Source organism: Pteronotus mesoamericanus, unplaced genomic scaffold (assembly GCF_021234165.1).
Source record: "Pteronotus mesoamericanus isolate MK-2021 breed Mesoamerican mustached bat unplaced genomic scaffold, CSHL_Meso_final contig_44, whole genome shotgun sequence".
Taxonomy (NCBI): domain Eukaryota; kingdom Metazoa; phylum Chordata; class Mammalia; order Chiroptera; family Mormoopidae; genus Pteronotus; species Pteronotus mesoamericanus.
This window is the reverse complement of record NW_026555166.1, coordinates 5,736,643-5,758,801: the sequence shown is the minus strand read 5'-3', so window position 1 is coordinate 5,758,801 and position 22,159 is coordinate 5,736,643. Positions and strand designations below refer to the sequence as shown.

Sequence of the window (22,159 nt, the reverse complement as noted above, 5' to 3'; positions counted from 1 at the left end):
AACAGTAGACAAGTCAGATTTTCACTTCCTGCTGAATTTAAGCACAGTTTCCCCTATGCTGGTAGATTCAGATCTTTATTCCCAGCCTGATTATGCATCAGATTTTGGTTCAGGTGTGATAAATGTGACTGAATATGCTGAGGAAGTTCATCAGTACCTTAGAGAACTTAAAATAAGGTAGTATCAACTTGGAGCCTCTTCTTTTTCTTTCTAAGAGACTGAGTTCTACATTGATGTGATTCAGGTGTCTCCACAAGCTGCACCTGGGGCCTTTGACAATCACTTCATCCCTTCAGAGTGATGTTGACATTTTTTTGAATGTCGATAGTCTGATTGCTGAGAATGGTCTTCATCCTATAGTAGATGCAGCATGGATAAGGAGCACATTCTTGAGAAGAATCAGTTCTGTATTCTTAGTCTCTGGATTGGTCTGAGATGGTAATCCTCTAGGCGGCTGGTGGTCTGGATAATAGATGTCAGGTGGTCTGGAAACGTGAACATTCTTTCCTTAGTTCTTCAGATTTTCTGGAGGTTTGGTGTATATCCAGGCATTGATTCAGGACTGGAAAATTCAAAAGGTTAAGTTCCCAGGCTAGTTAAAACAAGAATAGAATCTTTTTCTCATGTGTCAACATACTTGATTTTAGTAATTTACCAGTTTGACTACAGTGACTCCATTTTATTTCTTCATTCTATTCCTCACTATACATTCTTTTGTGAACCAGTGTTTTGTGGAAAAAATGACTCAACATGGGGTTGCTTAGACAAAGGATATGTGCATTTTTACATGCCAGTAGTTACAGACAGATTATTTTCCAAATGGCTGTAAAAACTCACATTCCTACCAATAGGATATGAGAATATCATTTCCCAGCTCTCTCATCAATGCTGTTACTGCCCTTTAATTTTGGTTAGTATGACAAAGGAAAAGCGATAAGAGAATATTTTTACACTTTTGAGAGACTTTTGCGAGCAAGCTGAAATATCCAAAATACACAAATTGGTAGCCTTAACTACATAAAAATAAAAGATTACTGTATAAGTAAAAAACAAACAATAGGAGAAAATATTTGCAACACTTAAAGGGGTTCAGTACCAATTGATAAGAAAATGACAAACAGCCCAATGAAAACTAGAAAAAGTGTGTAAGTGAGTAATTCACCAAGGAGGAGATACAAATTGTCAACAAACATATGAAAAGATGCTCAACCTCATTGACAGGGAAATGAATTAGTTCATTTGTAGGGGGTATTTGGGAAAAACAAGGCACAGGGAGGATAGAAGAACTCTAAATAATAGGATGCTAGTCTCTAGCTCACCCATTACTTTGGCTTCTGGTGGAGCTTTCATGATTCTGATGATGCTTTCCAGAAATTCTAACGGTGCCATTCATGGGTGTATAAAGAGCCCAAGCATGAGGATTTAAATCTGTCTCACCCAAGTATGGATGGAGCTCTTAGGATTGAGCCAAGGGACTTCTATAAGGATTTACTCACCATTTATGCTGATTCTTAGACCAGCCACTTGGCTGTTGTCTAGAGCCATGGTTGTATTCATTTGAATCATCAGTGCAGGCATACCTCATTTTATTGTGCTTCACTTTATTGAGCTTTGCAGGTGCTGCAATTGTTAAAAATTGAAGACAAGATCCTCCACCAACAAAAAGATTATGACTCACTTTATTGTGATACTTGCTTTATTCTGGAACCAAACCCAAAGTAACTCCAAGTTACGCCTGTATCTTTGTTGGGACAGGTTGAGATTGTTTTTACTATCACGTATACTTACCACCTGCAATCCTCAGCTTCATCTGAAGGCTGGTACTATTCCTCAGAGATAGCATACCATTTGGAGACTTCCTCTTTAGACCTCACCCCAACACTTCAGGAATCTTTTGACTGGCCTTAATTTAGATTCACCCTGAACTGAGGGCTGAATCTGCCCCTGGATGATTGTCAGCTTTGTCCTACTAGTATATACCTACTTGCTTTTGTGTCCATCTCCAGCTTTGTTTGCTTGGTACTTGAGGCTCCCTGACCCACCTTTTCATCTCTCTTTTTCCACTCATTTATTTATTTATTTTTAAATTTTTGGCATAGTGCATTTGGACCAACTTCCCACTGATACCTGATTTGGCCTTGGAATCCTTCCATCATAAACTCCCTCCACAGGAAGCCAAAGGAAGATCCTGTTCCATCCCCTGCTAACCTGAGTCTGTTGGGGTAGAAGTAGGAAGGAACTTCTTTATCTTTTGTCTTGCCCAATTCTGCTCTGAGGGAGGAGAGAGTCACTCCTAGGAGAGAGAATGCTGAATTGGTGGGGAGCATGTGACCTTGTCCTCAATGATGTTGCCTTTACAATTCACAGAGACCTTACATGCTTGCCAAGGTTTTTTGCCATACAATACTTAGATAGCTTTTAAGTCCTCCAGGCAACCCAGTTCTCCAGGAAGCCTGAGTAGTTGGTGTTCTTACAGTCCAATTAACTAAAAAAGGCAGTCCATGAAGCAGAAATGTAAAGAGATTTTGGCTTAACTGCACTGTAATTAATGGCTTGGCAAAGGAAGACAGTACAAACCAGGTCATAGTTAGGATCCACTGAAATTGAGATCTTCTCATTTGCTGGGGAGCAGAGCTCTAGTCTTTGCCCCCAACCTTGATCTGAAGTGATGCTACCCTTTATATGTAATCCCAAGGGTTTGTGGCATCTGTCACGAAGAAGGTAGCCTGGCAGAGTGATCACTCAGTATGTCCTGTTGGAACTAACCTTTCCTCTTTACTGGTTCCTGCATGGATTCCTTCCTTTCAGGCTTCCAGCTGGGTTGGAGGCTTCAGCCCAATTTTTATATATTAGGTTATGGCAGGTTAGAACTGACAGGATCTGTTTCTGGGGTCCCTTGACAACTACAACAGCTAGGATTCAGAGTAATGGGCAACCTTTCTCAAGAAAGTAATTCAGAGGAACAGTTGTGGTTTCACCCCTGGCTGCACATTAGAATCAACTGGAGCACTTTAAATTAGCTGATATCTGGATCCCACCCTAGACGTAAGTCAGAATCTGTAGGTTTAGGACAGGCCTTAGGTATGTTTTAAAAGCAACCCAGGTCCACAACGACTTACTGGGATGATCACTTTGTAAGTTTTATAAATGTCTAATCACTATGTTGTATACCCAAAATTAATATAATATTGTATGTCAACTGTAATTGAAAAATGTAAAAAAATAATCTATAAAGCAACTCGGGTGATTCTAATAAATAACCAGTGTTGAAACCTGTTAGGTCATCCAGTTAGTGGTTGAATCAGTGGTAATAACCTTACACCTTCATGAGGCCTGCAAGACCCATATTATAAGTATGATTAAAGTGAGATTCCTGGGTAATACAAGGGTGGGGTAGGGGTGGGGGGTAAAAAAATAAAGTGTTATCCTTCAGGACCATGGACACTTTTGCTGAAAGCTGTGGATTCTCAAAGTTTAATGAGCCTATGAATCACCTGGGGATCTCCTTAAACTAAGCATTTTAACAAGATTCTGCAGTTCTAGCAAGCTTCCAGGTGGTACTGATTCTGCTGGACTATGGACCACACTTTGAATAGCAAGGATCTAGATAAGCAGTCTGCAAATTGGGATAGGGTACTGTAACTACACGAAGCTCTTCATGATCCGTTCAGACATTAATAGTTTTAATTGAATCAATTTCCAGATCCCCAACTTCCATGTGAACTATTTTCTAAAACTGATCGGCCTGAAATGGAAGAATAAATTCTTATCTTCCAATTCCCCTTTCACAAGTGGCTCTTCTCTCTCTCCATTAAAAAAAATTTTTTTTTAAATCCTCTCCTGAGGTTATTTTTTATTGACTTTTAGCGAGAGATGAAGTGGGGAAGAGAGAAAAACATAGATGTGAGAGAGAAGCATCAATCAGTTGCCTCCTGTAAGGTCTCCAATGGGGGACTGAACCTGCAACCTAGGGGTGTTCCCTGACTGGGCATCGAACGTGCAACCTTTTGTTGCACAAGATAACACACTCAACCAACTGAGCCACCTGGGCAAGTGGCCCTTCTCTTTTGCGATTAAAAGAAGGAAGACCTCTTACTCAGCTAAATCTCTGGGGTGCTAAACAAAGGTATAGGTATTGAGAAAATGAATGGTTCTGATAACAAATTTTATTTTTTGCAAGTTAAATCTTGTCTAATCCTTTGTTTCTATGTACTTGAATGAGTTTGTGATGTTTTTAACTGATGGATGTTAACATAATTTGGATGACAGATCACTGTGTAGATTTTTGTTTTTTTTTTAGCATTTAACTCAGAAGAAATTAAAAACATTAAGTAAAATTGTTCTAACAAAACTCTTCTCATAACTATTTACCTATTTATATGAACAGGGTTAACAAGTAACATCTATAAAATGAAAAATAAGATTAGAATTAAATGAACCCTGTGCCTTTCTAAAAATAAATAATATTCTTCCATGACTTTTAAAATTATTGGGGAAACAAAAACCCTCCACTTCATAAAACACACTCATTTTTTAATTGATAGTTATAAAGTTATATTTCATATTTTGATAATTTGTGTACTGATTTTATGTTGATAAGTCAAGCCAAAGAAAATATTTCTCTTATAATAAACATTTTCTTAATATATTTTAATTTATATGCATATTTTGGTACAGAGTAGGTGATAGGGTGATCAAAACTTTCAAGATATAAAATAGGTTACATTATTATAAAATTCTGTTGGAGAGATAGATTGGAGTCCACAGAGAAAAAGAAACAGTAGAAATTTTTCTCACTTAATATTAAAGGAGGATTTGTTCAAGTGTTTATTTTTTCTTCATGCATTTTTAAAATGAATGATGGTACATATTAACTCTGCAATATTTAGATTCTATTGGATATATTTAGGAGTGATGGTTTATTATTTTTTAAATGCCAATATTTACAATATAATGAAAGTTACAAACTTTCACCTGCACTTATGATGAGAAACTTGCAATATCTACTTTAAAATATGCTGGTAGCATGTAATTTAAAGTATATACATATTTGGAGTTAAAAGCTTCAAAAATTTGAAGACCACTTACCTAGACCAATTGAGAGGAGAAAGTAATCCAAGAATTCAACCTCAGTTGTTAAGAAATGGATTTCTCTGAGTTTGTGTGAAAGTGATTGTAAAAGAGACAACCCAGGATGGTCCAGGCAGAAACTTCATGTGAGCAGGTCCAAGTAACATGTGGAAATAAATATCAACAGTGTGATCATTCTCTGGTTCAAAATAGTATGTAGATGCTATTAATAGAATATTTTTGCAGGGTTTCTCCAAACTTGACAGTATTGACATTTTGTGCTGGAAAATTCTTTGTTGTGTGAAACTGTTCTGTACACTGAAGGATGTGTAGCAGTATCCCTGGCCTCTACCCACTGGATGCCAATAGCACCTTGCCCCTTAACCCACCATGCTGTGACAGCAAAAAATATACTCCTCAGTTAAGAACCACTGAGCTTTTGGAAACATTGCAGTGTTATTATTGTTAATGCTGGAGTTCAGAAGTCAGGGTCCAGATTGCCTGTACCCCGTCTGGAAGTCAGCCTTGTTTTCCTTCCCTTTGAGGATTGGAATGAAGATGTAAGACTCTAAAAGTCTTAAAAGTCTTAAAGCCCATGGCTCTGCAGAGTGTAAGGCCCCTGACTGTGGACTACCACAGACTTGAGTCTGGCTCTGATAGGGAGTAGTCCCACTTGGTTGGGTTTATGGACACTGGGTGTGAGAACGACATGGGCAAGGAGAGGTGGTGAAGCCGATCTGAGGCTGGCCACTGTCCTCACTGCCTGGAGACAAAGCTATAGACAGTGTGGAGATGGCTTCCCAACCTGAGAACCGGGAACACCAGCTGACCCTTACATCACACATATCTGATCTAGTTGCGCCCAAGTGCCATCCAAGAACACAGAAGTGTTTGTGGCCATAATTATGTTTTTGAGTGGCACTTCACCTTAACTCTAGGGGCAAGACATGCTAGTGAATGCTACTGTCTGCTCTCCTTATAGGTAGTCCTGGACCTGGACAGAAGTGGCCCTTGCTGGACAAGTGCCTGCTCAATATTGCTCCAGAACTGCAAATTCACTACCCATGGTTCAGAGCCACAGGGAAATGCCAGCTCCCTGTGACTCAGTGGTTCACAGCTTTTTTTAAGTTTTAGGTCTGAAGAAAGCTATGAATCTCTCCCTAGAAACGTGCACCACTTACACACACACAATTCTATATATAATTTTTGAAGCTCAACTATATACTGCAAGTTAATATCCTTTCTAACATCTCATAAATTTAAATTCACATTCCCTAGTATTCTGCAGTTCTACCTCTAGCAATACATTCTAAAGAAATATTAGCATTCTATGTGTAAATATGTTGGGTGTATTTATATCAGCATTGTTATTTTAGCAAAAATATAACAGTTTAAATGGATACAAATAGGAAAACTGAAACATTAATTTAATTGATTCACAATGGAATACTGTGCAGCTATTAAAGAGAATCCAAGATAGATCTATCTGTACAGATTGAAAATAGGTCCACGATAGTCTGCTGTGTGAAAAACATGTGCAACAATATAGACTATCATCTTGTTTTTGTTAAAATTGTTTTATACAGCCCTGGCCAGTGTGGCTCAGTTGGTTGGAGCTTTGTCCCATAACTGAAAGGTTGCAAGTTTGATTCCTCGTCAGGGCACATACCTAGGTTGCAGATTCGGTCCCCGGTCCAGGTTCATATGGGAGGCAACCAATCAGTGCTTCTCTCTTGCATCAATGTTGCTGCCTCTTCCTTCCTCACTCTCTCTAAAGCAATGAAGGAAACCTTAGGTGAGGATAAAAAAAGTTTAAGTTGTTGTATACCTGTGAGTCCAGATATACAAGTGTATAATATATTTGGATCCATAGAATAAATTCTGGGAATCTAAATTCCAAACTTTACAGTGGCTACCTCTGTGGGGATTTATACTTTTTCTATATCCCTGTGTTATTTACAATTGTAAAAATTTGCAAGAATTATTTCTATAAGTTAAAAAAGATTAACAACAACATCAAAAACAGAAGTGAGTTATCTCTAGAATGTGGAGTGTGGTGGATGAAGAGTTTTCAGTCTAGTCAGCTCCCCTAGGTAGATTAGGCATTTCTATGGCACATGTTGCATGGGAAGCTCCCAAATCCAGACAACCTGCTTCTGAGGTACCAGCATCACCGAAGAGCCCTTTGTGACAAGGACACCACCCTCATGTTACATTGTGTTGGTTCTTCTGAAATCCCTTGTCCCCAGGGAGACAACTGAATTTTAATTTTTTAAAAATATACAAACTTTACAAAATAAATGGTCAAAAATAGATCCCCTACCCCCACCACCAACACACACCCTGGATACTGCCCATAGTTCAGCCTAAATTACAGTGTTCTGAGGTGCCCTATTCCAGAGAATCTATTTCAGAGATACTGCCCTAGACATCCCTTTGGATTGAGAATTTCACTTAGATGTTGGACTGCATTCATGGTGTCTGGACTCTGGCTGGACCTTCTCTCTCACAATCTCTCCTTTGGGTAGTCCTTGCAGGCATGACTGGGTGTGTACACACTCCACTCTCTCCTTGGACTCCTGCCCATGCCAAGCCTACGGCTCCTACCAGTGAAAGTGCCAGGATCTGACCTTTCCCTTTGGCCTTTTGCCATGTTTTCATCTTCAAGTTTTCTCAGACACACATGAGAGCACATGAGTGGGAAAAGTAGATGTTGAAGACTCATAGTGAGTTTTCACTCTTATTTATTCTAAGCAACCAAAATCACCAAAGACAATTAAAAAAAAATTTATTTCTAGATGAAATGAAATAGCCCTGGCTGCTGTGGCTCAGTTAGTTGAAGCATTGTCTCATGAACCAAAAGGTCACAGATTCAATTTCTGATCAGGACACATGCCTAGGTTGCGGGTTCTGCCCCAGGTGGGGCACATATGAGAGGCAACCGATCTCTGTTTCTCTCCCTCTCCCCCTTGCCCCAAATCAATAAGCATGGCCTCTGGTGAGGAAAAAGGAAGAAAAAGAGAGAGAAAAGGAGAGGGAGAGAGGAAGGGAGGAAGGAGAAAAGGAAAAGAAGGAAAGGGAAAGAAAAAAAGAAAAGAGAAAAAGAAAGAAAAAGAAAAGAGCTAATGGACATGAGAAAGGTCTTCACCTCATAATTAAAGAAATGCATCACAAAACAATCTCCATTTGTCATCTATCAGATTGATGATCAAAAGTTTCACAATGCCCAGTGTTGACAAGATTATGGGGAAATATGCACCCTCCTACACTGTTCCTGGGAGTGTAAACAGATTCAACTCTTCTGGAGGGCAATTTAGCAATGTCAACATTTTGAATGCTTGTTCTCACTGACTCAGCAATTCTACCACTAGGAATTTACTCAAGGGATATTCTGGCAAAATTATGCCAAAATCATGGGCAAGGATGTTTACTGCAAAATTGGAAAGCACTTAAATATTTATCAACCAGCAGGTTAGATACACCTATGTAATGGAAAAGTATGCAATCACTAAAACAGGGGGTAGAACTGTATATGTGGACATAGAAAGACCCTCTAAATGTGTTTTGTTAAAAAACTAATGTGCACAGCAATATGATCTTACTTGTGTTGTTAAAAAATAGATAAACAGGTATGCATAGACATTTTTTTCAGGGAGGATATGAAAGAACTGGTAGTAACTTTTGAAAAGTAGCACTGGGGTTTGGAGAGAGAAAAAGATAACTTGCTTTTTTATTTGACACTTTTCTATAATGTCTGATTTTTTAAATACTATGTGAATATAAGACTTTTCTTAAATATTTTAAGAGCAGACAAGGAACATGAAGGGATAAAGAAGAGAGAAAAGAAAGATCCTTTAGATGAGAGATTATGGTATGTTCTGATACGGGGTGATCTTATTTTAGCCACATTAATAAAAATACTGTGACTGGATCATTTGAGTTCTAGGAAGACCACCAGGGCAGCATGTGGCAATAGAATCGGCAACTGGTCATAAAGTTGTTGCAAAGGAGAGGGCTCAAATTTAGAAAATAAAGGTGAGTTGAAGAGACTGCCCCAGAGAAGACAGCTATTAAAAAGGAAAACTGGCAGTCTTGATGCCTGATTGGGTGAGGAGGGCTGGAGGCTCGGCACCTGCTGTGGGCAGCTGAGTGGATGACAATGCTGCCCAAAGAAACACTCAGAAGGAGGAAGAGGGTCAAAGACTAGAAGAGGGTGGAAAAGAAAATAATGAATTTAATTTTTGGACATACTGAATTTGATCATGTTGAACAAACAGGTATGGAACTCAGAGAATTCTGGTTTGGAGATGGAATGTATCAGATAAGATTAGGTACTCAAAACTGATCATAAGGAAATTGTGTAGACAAAAGAAAAAAGGCCTGGTTCAAGGTGGGGCTCTCTAGAGATCACCTAACCCTTAATTGTTGCGTAGAGAAAGAGAACCTGGAGTGAGGCTGAGTAGTGATCAGAGCCATGAAAGGAAAATGGGATGGGTTAGGATCACAGACTATTGTTTTCTGCACACGGCTGAACCCTGGAGCTGATATTTGAAGCTGCTCTCTCACTAATGCCAGGTGCTCTGCTTTTGCTACATCTTTCAAGTAAAATCCTAAATCCGGATTTTCTGTTTATATTCCTGAAAAAGACCACCCAACTAATGAAAATGGCTCTACTTCAAGTTTATGGTTTATGTCTCCTTGGTGCTCTTTCTATACAACCCATCAATTTTTTTTTTTTTTTCAATTTATCTCTGGTTGACCCTGGCTCTCAATCCCCAGGTTTCTTAGTTATCATCCTGTTCTCTTCTCACATCTCACTTCCACTCTTATCAGAGAACCGATGAGGCCCTCAGGGGTGAGTGTCTTTAACATCTCAACCTTCTCTCTAGAAATGCATATAAAATAGTATTCACCTTCTTTCCCAAGTATCCAGCCTCAGAGGATGAAGTTCACCTCTTGTTTTACTTTAGAGTCCCTCCAAGAGACCTGCTAATTCTGTTCCATTCCTGAACCTCAGTCACTTTCTCCTTCTGTCTATATCACTGTATCACACATTATATATTTCTCTATCATGGTGTTTACCATGATGAACTAAATTTATCTCACTCTCTGTCTCCTCCAATTAGCTTGATCTTATGCATGATATTGTCCCCCTTAACTTCTTATTGATATGTAATATCCAAGCAGAACAGAATGCACATATTGTGAATGTACAGCTCACAGAATTTTCACAATCTGAACATATGTATGCAATCAGCCCCTAGATTAAAAAAACCAAACATATCACCCCAGAACCCTTCTGTGTGCTCTTACTCTCTAAGTCTCCCTCCCCAGGGAAACCTCTATCCAGTGTTTCAACAGCGTAGATTAGTTTCACATGTTTTTGTACAGTTTTAAAAGATAGACCAGAAATAGTGTGTACTCTTTTGTACCTGGCTTTTTTGATCAACATCACATTTGTAAGAATCATTTGTATTGTATGCAGTCATAGTCCATTTCCATTACCATATAATACTCCATTGTGTGAATAGATCACAATTTATTGATCCATTCAAGTATGATGATAGTAGCCCCATTTGGGGCTACTGCAAATAGCAGACACTGTGTTTTATTCATTTTCATATCTCCAGCATTTCACACATGCCTGGCATAATGACTTGTTCATAATCAGGTGGGAGAACTGAAGGAGTTCTTTTCCATTGTATTCTCGGATGGCCAGGATCGGGGAGTCAAGAGCTGGAAAATTTTAGTTTAAGGTAATAGTTAATAAGCCAAGTAGTTAATGCCTGTAAAAAGCTATTGTTTCAGGAACTGTAGATACAGCCCACCCTGACTCCAGGAGACCACCCGTGATAGACCTTGGTGTTCCACGGGGACCGTAAGCAGTCAAGGTGGTATCTGAGCCATTGTGTTCCAGGGAGAGACAGTCTGCCTCCCAGGACACAGATAAAGAAAACTGCCCAGGACACAGGACACAGGATATAGGATACAGATAAAGAAAATGGTCAGTGGATGGAAGGATGTTAGGGAAAATTGCTGGACTTCAGCTTTTATCTGATTAACCTCTTTCCTGAATTCCAAATCCCTTAGGTACCCTTTTTTCCCTGGAATTCCAGACCCCTTACCTACACTCTTGCCACCTTATAAAAAAAGGCTGGCTTGAAAGGAAATGTAAGATGATCTGTTAGGGTACAAACCTGCTTTCTTCTCAGATCACCGGCCATCTGAATAAAGCACCCATAAAGATTCAAGCTCTGTCTCTCTCTATTGGGTCTGGTAGGTGACAGGCAGGATGAATGCCAGCTTTTCCAGTTTCAGTCAGGTAAAAACCTGAAATACTAGATTCAATCATGAGTACTGTGTTTAAAATGTTTAAAAGGGCCATCGATAACTTGTCTATAGAAGATTTACCATGGTGGTGTGTCTAGAAACCATACAGTATCAGGTATGCTGAAAGGCACTGAGACGTTTATTATGGAAACAAAACCAAGAGGCTCAGACATGAACCAGGTTACTTTTGAAGACAACACTGGGCCAATGGCTAAATATTTGGGGAAGTAGCTTTCTGTTCAATAGTAATCATGATACTGGCTCATATTTGGAGGCCATTTACCATACACCAGGCCCTAGCATGTACTTAGGGCTTGGTTTCCATTAGCCCATGAGCTGCCTAGTGGAACTGTGACCACTTCATGGCCGCAGACACTGTTGATCGTGCCCCAGGAAGTCACATTTATAACGTCATGGAAAAGCCCTCCTCAGGCTTGGCTCCTTGCCTTACTCACCTCCTAATAGAACTGCCTTCTTTCCTGAGAGCCATATCCTGAACTGCCTCCCCGGGTCTCACCACAGCAAGCAAATTATCAAGTGTTTCTGTCAGAAACTTCCTTCTACTCTGACCCGCCTGTCCTAGCCAGGACCCCTCCTCTCTTCTCCAGGATGCCTGTCCAGCATCGATCTCTTCTTCCAATCACTCAAAACTTTTACCTGCATGGATGATGACTCTGGCTTGTGTGTGGGGGGGGGGGGGCAGTGGAGGTGCGGGGGCACAGTCACAGCAGGCTTACCTTTCAGGCAGTCAAGGATCATTTTGGGTTATCCAAAAGTTTGTTTATTTGAGACAAAAAGTGTGAGGCAAAACCAATGAAATTTAGAAAGTGCCTGGAAAAAAAAAAAATGGAGAAATTTTCTAGATGTATCTATCCAGCTTAGGTCTCAGAAGAAAAATCCAGACAAATAAATCTGCGTTGCTGAATGCAACAGGCATTTGTTAAGAGAAGCAAAATGCTGTCATCCTCACAGGATAGGCAGTGCTGCTGGCCCTGGGACAAGATGCTTTATCTCACCATTGGCGCCTGAGACCAAGACCTGGCAGCCACAGAATCACCCAAAAAACAGGGGTCTGAGTTAGACAAACAGGTATTACGAGGTACTGGTGGCTGTATCCCCTTTCTGCCCCCTGTCTTGCTTTCTCTGCACCATTCCCTGTCCCAGAACCTTGCTCTCTCTCCACTCTTGTTTCTTCTGTTTTTCTTTCTTTCTTTCTTTCTTTCTTTTTTTGGCAGGAGGCTAGAGGGAGCCCAAGATTTAGGAAGCCGGACAACATGTGGCAGATCCCAGAAGCCTCGCTTTCCTCCTCTGCAGCAACTGTAATTCATGTCTTCTATGCCTTCTTTTCTGCCAAAGCCAAACACACACCAACATTGTTAACACCATAAATGTCAGCTGTCCTGACCTTTCTCTTTGGGCCCTGGAGTCACCTTGACTTCCAAGCTGTGACTTGCTTATGCGGGTACTTAAAGAGGATCAGCATTGACCAGAGGCTACAGGCCCTGCACTCAGGCTTGATGGGAATCAAAATACAGATGACCTTATTTGCCATAAAAAATTACTGCTTGAAAGACAGAACCCTCTAGAGGAATATACAGGGACTTATACATACACAGCTTTAAATTGGATTTTAAAATTAGTTTGCCAGCTGTTTGCTAGGTCATGCCTTAGGTTCTTGTGCTTGATTGATGTTGGGTCCATTTGGGAAATGAGGCCAAGAGGGGGCAAAGGGACTGCCAAAGCCGTAGGATTCTGGATGCCTGGGGACTTTCCCAGGAGCCCTGGCAGTTGTTGCCATGGGTCTTTAAAAACCCTTGGAACCCTGTCACCAAGGTCTGTGTTTCACCCAGAGAAACTGATAGAGTCCAGACCACCTCTGCCAGAACAGGCTGCACCTCATCCCTGCACAGCCTCTTCTAGACCAAGGTCTAGGTGAAAAGAAAGGAAAGAAGAAAGAGGGAGGGAGGGAGGGAAGTGGGGGGAGGTGGGGGAGAGAGAGAGAGAGAGAAAGAAAAAAAAAGAAGAGAACTATTTTCAGCTGGAAGGATCTTTCATACTTTTTGCGGCAAAATATTTACTTTAGCTCCTGTATGTACCACCTTCAAGTGAGGCATACATACATGTTCAAAATTCTCATTTTCCTCCTCTCTTCCTCTTTGATGGTTCTTTATCTTTCAGGTCTCAGCCAGAATGTCATTTGCTCAGGGAAGCATGAAGGGCGGCTGAGTGTGGTGCTTCATAACACTAGTGTGTTGGAGTTTGAATCCTTGCTCAGCACTTCCTAGCTGTGTGACCTTTGGCTAGTCACTTAACCCCTGCATGCCTTAGTTTTCTGATGTGAAAAATGAAGATACTGACAGCTCTTACCTAACATTATTGTGAGGATTAAGGTTATTGTGAGGATTCAATGAGTTAACATACAGTGTACAGAATAAGTAAAGTGCTTAAAACATGGTCTGGCTTACAATAAGCATCTGCTCTTACTACTCTCTACAATACATCTCCCAAGACTTAGTTGCCTGCTGATGGCTTGTGCTCTCCTAGCCACTGTACTTCTGTGTCGCACCTGACCTCCTGTATCTTTATTGCTTAATCTTCTATCCTCATGGGGCAGGGACCACGTACGTCTTGCTTTCCACTGTCCAGTTCTTATCATCTAAACTGTACTCAGCCTATGTCCAATCCTTACAATCTAATCTGTTCTCAAGAAATGTTTTTTTGTTAATTTATTTTTGTAAGAAATGTCTTTTTTAAAGACTTTATTTATTTTTAGAGAGAAGGGAGAGAGGGAGGGGAAAAAGAAGGAGAGAAACATTAATGTGTGAGAGAAACATCAATCGGTTGCTTCTTGCATGCTCGCAACTGGGGACCTGGCCTGCAACCCAGGCATGTGCCCTGACTGGGAATTGACTGACGACCCTTCAGGTCTCAGGCCGGTGCTCAATCCACTGAACCACACCTGCCAGGGCAGAAATGTTTTTGACTTTGATAATACATGAAATATTAAAAAGGAGAAGTGGGCCCTGGCCAAGTGGATCAGTTGGTTGGAGCGTTGTCCCATACACCAAAAGGTTGTGGGTTTGACCCCAGTCAGGGCAAATACCTAGCTTGTGGGTTCCATACTTGGTCAGAGCACATATGGGATGCTTCTCTCTCATACTGATGTTTCTCTCTCTCTCTCTCTCTCTCTCTCCCCCCCATCCCTCCCTCCCTCTCTCTCATTCTCTCCCTCTTAAAAAAATCAATAAACAGGACTTCCAGCCAGGATGGAGGTGTAGGTAGGTACACTATGCCTCCTTGCACAACCAAAAGAAGGACAACAAATTTAAAAACAAAAAATAACCAGACTGCCAGAAAATTGAACTGTATGGAAGTCCAACAACCAAGGAGTTAAAGAAGAAACATTCATCCAGACCAGTAGGAGGGGCAGAGATGGGCAGCTTGGGCAGAGAGGACGTGTGACAAGACAGCGGCTGGGGAACCAGGCAGACCAGGCTGCAGCTGGCAGTCTGGGAAGTCCCACATTTGTGTGCAGATAAACCATGAGGAACAGCTTGGGAACGAGACAGACTGCGCAATCCAGGGTTCCAGTGCGGGAAAAGACAGCCTCAAGACCCCTGGCTGAAGACTATACTTTCAGGGATCATTTCTATAGTTCTTTACTAGAGAAGTTTCTCTGAACGTGTAGAGCACCCGAAACCACGAGGAAGAGACGGGGTGTTCTCTCCTGAGCGTGAAGCTGGCATTTGGTGTTGCTTCAGTAACTGTCACTTGCCATTGATGATCGTTCTTGTTTTCCCTTTGGGAGAGCTAGAGGGAGAGAACGCTGTCTGAGTGGTTTCTTGTTAAAAAAAAAAAAAAAAAAAAAAAAGACCCCTGGCTGTAAAAACCTATGGGGATTGTGTGAGACAGTGGGAGAAACTCCCAGCCTCACAGGAGAGTTCGTTGGAGAGACCCACAGGGTCCTAGAATGTACACAAACCCACTCATCCAGGAATCAACACTCAAAGGGCCCAATTTGCTTGTGGGTAGCGGGGAAAGTGACTGAAAGTTGGTTGGGAGCCTAGCAAACAGCATTGTTCCCCCCAGACCCCTCCCGCATGTACAACATCACAACACAGAGACCTGGGTTGCCCCGCCCTGGTGAGTACCTAAGGCTCCACCCCTTCCAACGTAACAGGCATACTGAAACAAAGAAATATGGCCCAAATGAAAGAACAGATCAAAGCTCCAAAAGTAGAACTAAGTGATGAACAGATAGCCAACCTATCAGATGCACAGTTCAAAACACTGGTAATCAGGATGCTCACAGAATTGGATGAGTATGGTTGCAAAATGGAGGAAAAAGTGAGGGCTATGCAAAGTGAAATAAAGGAAAATATACAGGGAACCAACAGTAAAGGGGAGGAAACCAGGACTCAAATCACTAATTGGGAGCAGAAGGAAGAGATAAACATTCAACCAGAACAGAAAGAAGAAACAAGAATTCAAAAAAATGAGGAGAGGCTTAGGAACCTCTGGAACAACTTTAAATGTTCCAACATCTGAACAAGGGGTGCCAGAAGGAGAAAAATAAAAGCAATAAATTGAAAACTTATTTGAAAAAAATAATGAAGGAGAACTTTCCTAATCTGGTGAAAGAAATTGACTTCCACAAGATCCAGGAAGCTCAGAGAGTACCAAAGAAGCTGGACCCAAGAAAGCACACGTCAAGGCAATAATAATTACATTACCCAAGATTAAAGATAAGGAGAGAATCTTAAAAGCAGCAAGAGAAAAGGAGACAGTTACCTGCAAAGGAGTTCCACTAAGACTATCAGCTGATTTCTCAAAAGACAACTTGCAGGCAAGAAGGGACTGGAAAGAAGTATTCAAAGTGATGAAAGATAAGGACCTACATCCAAGATTACTTTATTCAGCAAAGCTATCATTTAGAATGCAAGGGCAGATAAAGTGCTTCTCAGATAAAGTCAAGTTAAAGGAATTCATCATCACCAAGGCCATGTTATATGAAATGTTAAAGGGACTTATCTAAGAAAAAGATCAAAAACTATGAACAGTAAAATGATAACAAATTCCCAACTATCAACAACTGAACCTAAAACAAAAACAAGAACAAATACAAACTAAGCAACCAACTAGAACAGGAACAGAATCACAGAAACGGAGATCAGAGGGGAGTGGGGGAAGAAGGGGGATGAATTGGGGAAAAGGTACAGGGAATAAGAAGCATAGATAATAGGTACAAAATAGACAGGGGAAGGTTAAGAATAGTACAGGAAATGGAGAAGCCAAATAATTTATTTGTATGACCCATGGACATGAACTAAGCCAGGGAGAATGCTGGTGAGATGAGGTGCAGGGAGGAGGGGAATAAAGGGGAGAAAAGAATGGGACAACTATAATAGCATAACCAATAAAATAAAAATAAAAAATAAATAAAATTTTAAAAATCAATAAACTTATCCTCCAAGTCAGGATTTAAAAAAAGAAGAAGAAATGGTAAAACACAAATGCGATCCAGAAGACAGAGAAACCAGAGGCTCTTGGGTTATTTTTCTTCATCTATTAACCTATTTCTTTCATATACTTGGCCTTTTCATTTTGTTTGTCTGATTGTTAAACAAAGAGAGAGTTAACAAGTTCCAAGTTCCGGGATTATGAGGATAAGGCTTTGTAATTACATCTTTTGCAGGAGACTTCCGCCCCTATGTAGTTTTTCAAAATCTAATTATTAAATGCATACAAAAAATCGGTTATATGAGCAAAATATTTAATTAAATGAACACCCTAGTACTTATAACTCAGCTTAAGATATAGGTTAAAACCCATATTATTGAATCCCTTGTGCACCTGTCCCCATCTCAGCCCCCTCCTAAGTTTTGTTGATATTCCTTTGTTTTTCTTCATATTTTTATCCAAAAAATACATATCCCTGAACATATGCTAGTCTTGCATGCTTTTGAACTTTATATAAAATAAATCATGCAGTATGTATTCTTTGATTTGCTTTTCTCACACACCACTCCTGATGGTTGTGGCATTTGTCTATGCTGTGGCATGTTGCTGTATAATATTCTACTGTGTGAATACTCTGCTGTTTTCTTCTCCATTCTCTCAGTGGCTGTGTGGGTTGTTTGCAGTTTTTTTGCTATTGCTGGCTGTGCTGCTATGAACATTCTTACATGTGACTACTGGAGCCCATTGTCAAGATTTTCTCTATTTTGGTTTTTTTTCTCCTGGATTCTACGGTTTATGCATTTTCAACTTATCTGGATAACGCTAAATTGAATCTTCTGTCCCCGCTATGTTCATCTTTTGTTTCTATCAGACCTGTCAGAAATGAGCTTTGAGTTTGCCCTTCAATGGCCCCCACTTCTGGGCTCAAGAGGTGACAACCTGCCTAGGCCACTTAGAAAATACCTCCTTGTGCCTTGGGTGGGTTCCCTCTGGCTCACAAGCGCCACTCAGAGCTCCACAGACAGGAGCAAATTCTATTGACCCAAAGCTCTATAAAAAACAAACAGGAATCTAGAAAGAGCATTCTAACTCATTTCTTAAAGTAATAAAAGTTTTAATATTTCTTCACCTAAGTGAAAGTAATATTGAAAACATTCATTTCTGCCCTGGCCAGGTGGCTCAGTTGGTTAAAGCATTGTCCTATACATCAAAAGGTCGTGGGTTTGATCCCCCTATAGGGGTACACAGGAGGTGGCTGATCAATGTCTCTCTCTCTCTCTCTCTCTCTCTCTCTCTCTCCCCTTTCTCCTTCTTTCCTTCTCTCCCTCTCTCCCTAAAATCAATAAACATATCCTCAGGTGAGGATTTGAGGAAACATTTTTTTAATAAATAAAAAATTAATTTTGTCGTGGCTGGTGTGGCTCAGTGGATTGAGCGCTGGCCTGCGAACCAAAGGGTCGCCAGTTTGATTCCCAGTGCAGTGCAAATGCCTGGGTTGCAGGCCGGTCCCCAGTAGGGGCTGTGTGAGATGCAACCACACGTTGATGTTTCTCTCCCTCTCTCCCTTCTCCCTCTAAAAATAAATAAATAAAATCTTTTAAAAAATTTAGTTTCCTTTGCCATTGAACTTAATTGTTTTAAAATCCCGAAGTGTCTTGACTGTAGTAGGTTTTTGACAAATATCAACTTTATTTTTTGGGCATTTGCTGCCTGAGTCAATAGGATTACTATTAATCTGGCTGCCAAAGCCAGAAATGTAAATTCTTTTTCCTGTTTTCTGTGCTCTCTTCAATGGTTTTATGATGCCATTGTAATGATAATTTAAAAGAAAGATATAACAGTGAAACCTGATGAATCCTTAAGACCTGCTGGGACTTTCTCCAGAAAATGCTTACATGTTTGGTCACCCACTGTCACCCTAATAGGATGTACTGGCCCAGCTTCTCTGTCTAAGAAGAAACTCAAAATTTGTTGGTCATTCATATCCTTTTGAGAAGGCACACTGATCCCTCAAGAAATTGGTCCACTGGAAACTGAAATAGGGGCAGCTTATCAGCAAAATCTGTTGGTAGAAGCAATGAGTTATATAAGTAAGGCAGTATTGTGCATAAACCTAGCTAGTCACACCTAGCCAGGGCTGGGGCCTGAGTCACCTCAATTCACTTCAAAATTAATACATTCTTTTTCTCCCATCACATGCAGCCACAAAACCTTGCCAGTTCTTTTGTTTCTCCTGCCCATTCCATCATTGCATTTGAACCTTTTTCACCTCATGCCTGAACCACAAGGGACTGCAGTTGTCTCCCTGCTTGAGTTTCCCCTCATTCTAACCCACCACTGCTGGATGGATCTTTAAAAAATAAAAAACTTCCTGGATGGCATAGCTTAGTGGATTGAGCGCCAGCTTGCTAACCAAAATGTCACAGGTTCAATTCCCATCAAGACACATGGCTAGGATGCCTTCCAGGTCCCCAGCTGGGGGCACGTGAGAGGCAACTGAGAGATGTTTCCCTCTCTTTCTCCTCCCTTCCCCTCTCTCTAAAGATAAATAAAATATTTTTTTAAAAAAAGTATGAGGGATACATCAATTGGTTGCCACTCACACACCCTCAACTGGGAACCTCACCCACAACCCAGGCATGTACCCTGAGGCAATTGAACCAGTGACCTTTCGGTTCACAGGCCAGCACTCAATCCACTGAGTCACAGCAACCAGGAAGATAGATAAACTGTTCAAAACAAAACAAAACCAAGCAGCAGCAAGAGCAAAAACCCTTACACAATAACAGTTTTCCCTTTGATACTGCTTTTTCAGCTCCAAACTCATTGACTTCCACAGAATAAAATCCAGAACCTTCAGACAAGACATGCAAAGTTTTCCCCAAACTCTTTTGACCTCTCTGGTCATCTCTGCAGAAGCCTGCACAAACACACCCCACTTTCAGCACAGTTTTAGGGCTCAGGGCCCCTGAAGCCAGCCACAGACTGGGTTTCTGAGCCCCTGCCCTGTGACAGGGCCCTGCCTTCTCAGTGTTATCATCCACTCTCCCCGCACACACACCTCTTCTCTAGCACACTGCATATGCCAAGTTCATCAGATGCGGCTGGCCTGTGTAGGCATCCACAGGTTTGCTTGGGGCTTCTCCCTGCCCACAAGCTACTTACTCTGCTATCTCTCAGGTCCCACCCATCCTACAGGGCCCAATTCCTTCCCTGCCTCCCTTAGCCTTTGACCACCGCCCTTCCTCTACACTTCTGTCCTGACTCAGAATACATAGTTTATTCTATATAGACCATCCAACTGGATTATAAGCAGGAATCTAATGTTTATGTATGTCAGTACCTTCCATATCTTCTGTACCAATAAATATTGCATTTCATGATGTGATCGTGAATATGATAATGCAGGGGATTAAAAAAACAAATAAAAGGATAATGCCCTCTGTTTCAAATTAGGCCTTCCACCGCCCCGCTCCCCAAATTCTACTATAAAATACCCAGCATAACTCTATCCATCCTGTGTAAAATAAGGAAGCAAAATTCTAAGGAATAGAGAAATTGAGATAGCAAACTAATATATTTCTTTTAATGACTCAAATAGCCTAGGGAAGATAAATAAACAACTTGGATCTGAGACAAAAGGGAAGCAATCCAGGTGCTTCTGAGTCTGAGCCAAGCCAAAGGCTAGGCTGGACAGCCAGAAAGGCGTCTGCTACTGAACCAAGTATGCAGGATGAGTCGATAATAAAGGAAAGCTGATTACGAAAGAAAAAAGTGCAAAATTGAACCTCAGTGGTCATCTCTGACAGACTAGTGAATTAATACTGCATGAGCTCAAAGGTTTTTTAAAACGCACCCCCTCGCAAAACAAACAACTTTAGAAATCAGCATGAGACAATTGGTTGTAAAGACCTAGGGTCTTGAATAGAAACCTCATCTGATTTAGCACCTGGAGGGCCATGACAGTCACCTCACAGTTGTGTAAGCTTCTTGCTTTGAAGGGTAAATAAACTGCATTTAAAAAGAAAACAAATATTCTGGGAAGAACTTACCTTTGGTAGGAAGTAGAACCACCTATCCTAACTCATGTTTATAAGTGGCACGGAAAAAAGTGGGGACATCTGTAATAGCATAAACAATATATATATCAAAACAAATATAATTAAAAATAAATAAAAGTGAAAAAAAGCCTCTCTCTCTCTCTCTCTCTCTCTCTCTCTCTCTCTCTCTCTCCCCCCCCCCCCATCTCCTCATGATTCTATCTTACCCATCTTTGCAAAACCCATCCTAGTAAAAATCTACTTTCACCTTGGGACTCTTGCTCAACAATGCATGGTGGTTTTCTGTTTCCTAATGCATGGAATATAAATGTCATCCAGCCTGGTATGGCTCTGAGGCCCCAGCAATCTGGCCCCTTCTTATCTTCCTGAAGTCATTATCCTGCCCCACAGCTGGCCCACGCCCTGCTGAGTGCATTGGTACTCTGGTGTCCCACCCTTGACCCCAGGCTTCCTTGGAGGTTCAGCTCTTTCTTTCACCCTGAGGCAGATACTACCTTACACAACCAGCATGGAGCTTTGTGGGAACCACTATATTTTGGTGACCAGAACCCCCTCTTGAAAAGTTTTCAGTGGGTTACTCTCAGATCCCTGGCTAAAGGTTAAAGTCCTCAAGGGCAAGGACTGGTCTTATTCACCACTGAACTCACTTCTGTGTCTGGACTGCAGCCATCCTAGAACGGCTAAAACCTCCTCAATGCTAGGGTAATCAGAAATGTGGCCCTTGTTCTGCCTTTTCCCCTCAGTGCTTTTCCCCAAGGCCTAAGCCATCCCTCTCTCAAATCAGGTCAGTCCTCAGTGCCCTAATCAGATGAGAATAATCTGAGGTGAGGGACTTAAAGAAGGCTTGGGGGACCTATTACAAAATAGCCTTGTTTCATTTACAATGGACTTTCACTGTTATCTCACATGTAAATAAGGGAAGCTACTATCATCCCCATTTTAGAAATCTGAAAAAACATCAAGGACTGAGAGCTTTGTTTAAGGTTAGACATACAAGATGTGTCAGGACTGGCATTTAGAGTTGATACCAGTCTTTTAAGCCCCAAAATAAACTTTTTACTATACAAGTTTACTTTTTGGTAGTCAATAATGCGAACAAAGCTATTTTTATTCTTAATGAAAACATGTTCTTATCTATGTTTTTTAGATTTTTTTTTAATAAAAAGTTTAATCATTACTATCCTGATGGATATGAAACATTGAAAATGGTACTGGCTGGTATGGCTCAGTAGACTGAG

At 40.9% G+C, this 22,159-nt stretch overlaps 1 non-coding gene across 1 annotated transcript; it reads left to right on the top strand.

The window, feature by feature from the left end:
- The first annotated feature begins 15,024 nt into the window (after positions 1-15,024).
- LOC129073996 (small nucleolar RNA U3) lies at positions 15,025-15,239 on the top strand. The gene has a single exon (XR_008529484.1). It is a non-coding gene; the product is annotated as a small nucleolar RNA U3 (small nucleolar RNA).
- The last annotated feature ends 6,920 nt before the right edge of the window (positions 15,240-22,159 follow it).